This window comes from Capsicum annuum, chromosome 7, assembly GCF_002878395.1.
Source record: "Capsicum annuum cultivar UCD-10X-F1 chromosome 7, UCD10Xv1.1, whole genome shotgun sequence".
Lineage (NCBI taxonomy): Eukaryota > Viridiplantae > Streptophyta > Magnoliopsida > Solanales > Solanaceae > Capsicum > Capsicum annuum.
The window spans coordinates 191,226,740-191,234,267 of record NC_061117.1 but is presented as its reverse complement, the minus strand read 5'-3'; the positions used below and the strand labels follow the sequence as shown (position 1 = coordinate 191,234,267).

Sequence of the window (7,528 nt, the reverse complement as noted above, 5' to 3'; positions counted from 1 at the left end):
TATATATATATATATATATATATATACATATATATACATACATATATTTCATGAGTCTTCCTACTAAATTAGGGTTGACCCAGCATTATTAGTATCCCGTGGCAAGGTGCTAACACCCTTCCAACTAGGGTCACTAGTTGGACCCCAACTCAGTCTATCATTGACTTATATAAGTTAGATGATAACTCCTATAGTTACAATTTCAGTCTTAGTATTCAGTAAAGAACTCAGACAGTTCTACAGAACCATGGCTATCAGTTATCAGTTACTCAGCCATCAGAATTCAGTACTTAGTTTTAGTAAAATCTCAGATACATGATGTATACTTATATGCACAGTATTGCATGTTCAGTAGTTACAGTTTTGAATGTACTCTCATCTAGTTACTTCATGATGCTTAGTCTGTCAGTTATCATCTCATGCATATGAACCCATGTATATCAGCCTTACCTCACTTAGCATACTAGTACATTCCACGTACTGATCACATATTCTCTTTTGCGCTATAATGTCTCATATCATAGGTTCAGATGCATAGATTCCTAATTATACTTATCAGATATTAGTAGAAAATTTAGTAGTGAGTCCTCATCCATCGAGGATATCCTTTTATTTTAGCATTTCAGTAGATTTAGTATGTTCAGCATTCGGAGTTAGTTGGGGACTTGTCCCATCAATGCCATATTCAAAAATTTAGAGGCTATCAGACTACACTACTTTAGAAAGATGTTTAGTTATAATTTCAGTATTATTATCAGTATTCAATATTTGTTTTAAGTTTTTGAACCTTGTTGCATTTTTAGCCTAACTTCCGCATATATTTTTAGTATTATTATTTAGTGCTCTCAGCAGCTACCAGTCATGGGTTAGCTTATAATCCTTTAGGGTTGTAAGCACTGTGTGACATCCAAGGTGTAGAATCAGGAAGTTACACAATCCTTATCCTGTGTATTCCAAAAATCAAAGAAGATCAATATAATCTTTCTCTCAAGGCTAACGAACAAGAAGCCTGCAGGACAGTTAGAGAAGTAGCAATCCGACATCTAAAAATTCTGACCTCACCTTTTTAGAAACCAACTGTTGGAGGGAGGCTTGAGCTAAAAAACAATATGGTGCAGCTATTGATTAGCAGTGGACAGTTTACAGGGGTTGCACATGAAGATTCGCACATCCACTTGCAAAACTTCACTGAGCTCGCTAACACATTCATTCAGGCAGATGTGAATATTAATTATGTAAGGCTGACACTCTTCCCCTATTCACTTATTGGGGAATCCAAAAATTGGTTGAACTCTGAGCCATCAAATTTAATCACATCATAGAACGTCTTAGACTAAAAGTTCCTCATCAAATTCTTTCCGTCTGGAAAGACTATAAAACTTCGTAATGAAATAGTGAGCTTCAAATAGAGGCCAGATGAGAAACTCTATCATGCTTGGGAGAGGTTCAAGGCACTTCTTAGGGACTATCCACATCATCAATAGTTTAATAAGGTACTGTCTCATACTTTTGTAAAAGCACTTGACCCCAACACAAAAAAAATTCTAGATTTATCTGCATGTGGTCAAGCGTTGGAGTTGACATATGATGAGTTGTACACCTTATTGAATTACATCACACAAGAAAATCCAGAGTGGAATAGTTATTCTAGGTTTTCCATTAAGAAAGTTACAGGTGTGTTAGGGTAGACCAATACACTACTTTATCCGCTCAGGTTGTTGCATTGCAAAATTGGATAAAAAAACTAATTCAGCAGCCTAAAGGTGGGAGCTATACATTCTGCAGTAGCAGTTAATGTAGTTCAACAGACCAGTAGTTGGTGCGAGGTTTGTGGCAACAGTGGTTATTCTGCGGCAATGTGTGCTGCAGATCTGAAGTCAGTGATGTTTGTGGGCAATATCTAGAAGACAAATTATGGTAATGCCTATAATGTGAAGTGGCAGACTCAGCCACAAAATCCAACATAGAAAAATCAGCAATAGGCACAATGAAATCAGTCAACTAGTAACTTGGAAAAGAAGATGAAATAGATTCTAGATAATCAAATACAGTTGTATGTAGATGTATAGAACTAACAAGTGGCCACAAGAAACTTAGAGTCACAGTTTGGGGAAGTTATCATAGACACTAAATACCAGTATTAAAGATGGTTTGCCAGGAGATACAGAAAACCTAAAACAAGTGATGCTAATTACTTTGAGAAGTGGCAAAGAGCTTCATGGAGAAGCTCCAAACGCAACTAAGAAGGTATATTGTAATACCCCAAAAAATCCAAACCAATATTAGCACCATATTTCAAGCTCATGCATTGTACGTTATGGTTCTTTTATAATTTTATGAGCAAATTAGATGTATATTAAGTCTTCAAATAAATCCCAGCTATCAGAAGAATCAAAACATTTCTTACCGATTGAATTATTGGGAAAGATATTGCTAAAGTCAACTTAAAATGAGAAGATCACTCGTTATACTACAAATTTTTTAGCTCATGACCTACTAAAAGATAGATAATTGAATTATTTTTTTAACGATACCAATTTTTCCTAAATCCAATATCGTATCAAGGAGTTATGCCCATTTTACTCCAGCATGCCAGGCTGGGAAACTGAGTGACAACATTCATGATAGGTTGTCACAAGCGTGATGACTTATCACCAATGTCGTCATCCCTGGGCAGATTTCTAATCCCAGTGACAATATTTTGTGACAAGCCATCATGCCCGTGATGACTTATCACCAATGTCCTCAACCTTAACCTGAAAATCAACATTACACCCTTTCGTGATGATATTTCATGAAGACTTATCACCAGCTTGACAACTTGTCACAAATGTCATCAGCTATTTTTATTCAATTGAGGGACATTTTTGCAAGGGTATTTTGGTCTTTTTCTTCACTTTCCATGAATTATAACACTCAAGGAGCGTATTATCTTTCATTCTCTTTAGTTAAATATCTCAAAAAGCTCTCTCATATACTCTCAACCACAAGATTAGGTTTTTCTCTCAAGATCATATCCTCAAGAACAAGAACATTCTCTCCCAAAGGGGTTAAACCCTAGTAAATAAAAATCAATAAAAAGCCTAAGTATTTGTTCAAGAACCTTCAAGAAACATTAGATCTCATTCAAGCTCAAGCTTTAAGGTATGCGTAGTGTTCATCCATGGGTCTCTTTCATCCATGGAGCTCAAAAATCATGTTTTAAATTATAAATAGTGATTTTCTTGTTGTGTTAAGACTATATTCATGTTGATGATTTCTATTTGGATTCAAGGTTGTATCTTGATGTGTTTTTCATGAAGCATGTGAGTTGGTTAGTTCAAACCCATGAAATTTGGATGGATTAAGATTGTCAAATTGATAAGTACACCTATGCCCAAAATTGTCCATGTAAAGTGTTTGATAAAATCCCAAAAATGATAGAATCCATGTTTTTATGACTTAATAGTGCTTAAATGACAAGCCCATGTTCTATTATTTATGATTCCACATGAACTCCACGTTATTGTTGTGTGTTATTGTTGTGATATGGAATGAGCGTGATATTGAAGAAACACGAGTGTAGTATAAGATGTTGAGAACCAAGTGTAGTGTGAAATCCCCTACTTATGATACTATGAATTGTGGACTCTATTCTTATGATCAAGTCAATCATGTGTGTAAGTTTTCTTCCATCGAGTCCTGGGGGTACTTGTACCTGAAATAATATAGTTCTGTGCCTAGTGCCATGTCATTTTATCACAATACTATCAGTCAAGCCATGGTCTGTAGAATTCAGTTAGTCATGTGACTCAGGAAAACTCAAAAATCTCAGCAGTCTCAGTAGTTCAGTAACCTCAGTACTCAGTAATCTTAGTTATCAAAGTAACAGTAGTATTCCTAGTGATCTCAGTAATTTCAGTACTCTCAGTCAGTCCTTAGAACTTAGTACGTTCCTTCAGTTAAGGGAACTTAGTAAACTTAGTTTAGCTCCGCTAAACATACCACTAGTATCAGTTCAGTTAATCTGTATCAGTTCAACTAATCAGTTCAGCTCAGTTATTCAGTTTAGCTCATTTATCCAGTTTAGCATCTTTCAGATAGGAATAGGATTCAGCACCAAGTGAGCCTAGGGATGGGGACTCACCTGCTAGAAAGGACGGAGATCCTTAGAAGCAATCCCTAAGTTCCTAAACTACGTAGCCAACATAGGTATGAGATGTCACCCATTAGATAGGATTAGCATACTCAGGGGTTACTCGTTAGCACATTTATATGTATAGGACTGATCCTAGGAGTCACCCACTAGATTAGGACTGACTCCACAGCAGTTGTTTTTATAGGTGGCGTGGTACTGACACCTTTCCAGTCATGGCGAACATTGGACCCCAGTCAGCTTAGCATAAGGAATATCGATTAGATGAATATATCCCACAGTTTTAGTTACAAACTCAGGACTGTTAGATATAGTCAACTCAGTTCAGTAGTACAAATTCAGTACTGTTAGAGAGAGTCAATTCTTATCTTTATAAATAAACTTCAAGATCATCCATTAGATAGGATTGACTCAACTATAGTTAATTAGTATCAGAATTATCAGATTTAAAGATCACCCGCTAAATAGGATTGATCTCAAATTCAGTTACTCCATATAGAATTGAACTCAGATACTTCCATCAGAACTCAGACTATCAAATATAGTTGCTCAGTATCAGTTACATTAGTTTTGTTGATCATCACAGTTATACCAGTTATGTTAGTTGTCATAGCTTATGTTATCAGTATTTACTTTCAGGACTATTAGACACAGTCAATCAGACTAGTTCTTCATATTTGAACTGTCAAAAATAGTCATTCATCTATTCAGTATCTCAGTATCCATAAATTCATATCGTCAGTATTCAGACTCAGTAGTTAGTATCACTACGAGTTCAGTTATAGTTGCTTATGCATGTATGTATTATCATGTTCATATTAGACAGCATTGTTCATGCATATAACCTTTTGTATTTAGCCTACCTAACTTGTATACTCAGTACATTCAGATGTACTGATGCATTTGTGCTATGGTGCTTTCTCTTATGTTACACCATAGGTTCAAAGGCACGTGTTCCAGATCAATAGTAGCATTCCAATCACAAAGTTACAGTGAGTCCTTGTCCATTCGAGGATGAAATTATTTTATTTCATTTATTATTTTAGTTCAATTTTGCTAGAAGGAGTTAGATGGAGACAAGTTCCTTCAACTCCTTACTCAAACAATATTTAGAGGCATTCAAAATTAGATCAGATTTGATTTAGAATTCAATTGTTTTTAGGTATTTTCCACCCATGTGGATTTTATGTTTGTCAAATATTTTATTTAGTTTAACCTTATGGCCTATTGTTCATGTGTTTTTGTATTATTACATCATATATTGCAGTGCACAGGTACGGATATCAGTCATGGGTTTGCTTGTGGTCCTTTGGGGTCATAAGCACCGTGTAGCATTTCGGTTTATAAAATCTGGGTGTTACAAACTTGTTATCAGAGCCTAAGGTTCAATAGAGTCCTAGGAAGTCTGAAAGCCACATCTAGTAGAGTCTTGTACATCCATGTGTTGTGCACCACACTTATATGTAGGAGGCTATGAGATATTTTAGGAACAGTTTCCCTTATTTCAGTATTTATGTCATGCCAGTGAGCATAATCTCATGTCACTCTTAGTCTAATCCATTTCTCCTTTTCTTCTACAGAACATGCCTTCTAAAAGAAGAAATGGGAATGAGTCTGCCCCTCAGCCCGAAGACCCTTTGGGCAATCATGTTTCTTATGTGGAGTTCAGGACTGCGTTCACCACTCTTGCTCAGTCAGTTGCTACCCAGAATGAATGACCAGCTATCGTTCCTACCAATCCAGTGGCCAATTCAGCTGTAACTAGAATTCGAGACTTTAACCGAGTGAATCCTACTTCTTTCATGGGGTCTAAGACAGATGAGAACCCGCAAGAATTCATAGATTAGATTTAGAAAGTGATAGATATTATGGGGGTGACTACTGTGGATAGTGCTGAGTTAGCTACATATCAGTTGCAGGATGTGGTACATACTTGGTACAAACAGTGGAATTCAAAAAGGTTAGATGATGCAGGTTCTATAGAGTGGAAGGAGTTTTCCTCTTCTTTCCTTGATATATTTTTCCCACTAGAGCTTAGAGAAGTTAAGATGCTAGAGTTCATCAACCTCAAGCAGGGTAGTATGATAGTGAAAGAGTATTCTCTTAGGTTTACTCAATTAGCTAGATATACCCCTCATGTGATTACAGAAAGTAGAGACAAGATGAGTAAGTTCGTGTCAGGGGTGAACGATAGCGTGGTAAACGAGTGCAGATCTGCCATGTTAAATAGTGATATGACTTTAGCCAGACTTATAACTCATTCTTAGAAAATAGAGAAGTAGAAGATTAGAATGAGGAAGAGACATAGTGAGAGAGCAAGGACTGGTAGTTTCATTTTTGCTTAGCCTAAGTCACAGGGAGTGACCATTCTCAGCATAGTCAGAAGTTTTCAGCACCAGCTCTATCCAAATCTAGTGCACTATCACCTAAGTCCAGAAATAACCATCATGATGGAGCACTAGGCTCTGAGGCCTAGGGTAGTGAGAATAGAAGTCTTACTTATCTGCTTTGCGAAGAGTGTGGTAAGAATCACCTAGGTGCATGTAGGGCAGGTAGTGATGTATGCTTTGGGTGAGGTAAGCTAGGCCACAAGATGTGAGATTGTAGAGTCCTAGCATAGAGGGGTAAAGAGTTGCGTCAGCAAGGCACCAAGAGAAGTCAGCGTCAAAATAAACTTTATGTACTCCAGACCTGTCATGATCCGAAAAGTTTCCCTGACCTAGATTCTGGTACGTTACCAGTCTTTCATGTTCATGGTATGCATTGTTAGATCTCCTTCTCTAATTTGGACATATATTTTAGCATGAGTTAGTTAGTAAAGCTAGCAAGTCAGTTTAGCAATCGAGCAGTCAGATTTGTATAGTTTGTTTCCACATCCTTGCATCTATTCATGCTATCTAAGATCTCAGGGAATGTAACTATTCCAAGTAGAACCTCCTAGTAGTTACAAGTTAAGTTTATTTCATGCATCATGAATTAGTCCCAGACTCCTGAGGTTCGGTTATAATCTAGTTCATAGATGCCTTGTGCATTGCCTCAACTTCCTCAATATCTCAGCGACATCAGTCCAGCATCCTTCAAGGAACATCGTGTCTCAAGTGGGATATAAACATTGGCCCACAAACTTTCATGATTTAAACATTTCATTTTCGTTGATGAATCTATCTTAGAGAAAGTGTTACTTATGAGCCGACCTTCTAGCTCCAAAACTCAGCACTAATCCATGTACTCAATGGCTCAGTTTAGTCCATGACGATACTCTATCCACGTCATGCATTGTAGAATTAGTTTAGTTCATGTATCATGTTCCAGAATCAGTTATGTTCTTATATTTCTGCTCATCATATTGAGTGATTAATCTCAGACTCATCAAAATTTTTTAGTTCAAGGTGA

At 36.7% G+C, this 7,528-nt stretch overlaps 1 non-coding gene across 1 annotated transcript; it reads right to left on the bottom strand.

The window, feature by feature from the left end:
* Positions 1–1,376: 1,376 nt before the first annotated feature.
* On the bottom strand, positions 1,377–1,487 carry LOC124886282. Its single transcript, XR_007043368.1, has one exon. It is a non-coding gene; the product is annotated as a small nucleolar RNA R71 (small nucleolar RNA).
* Positions 1,488–7,528: the final 6,041 nt, after the last annotated feature.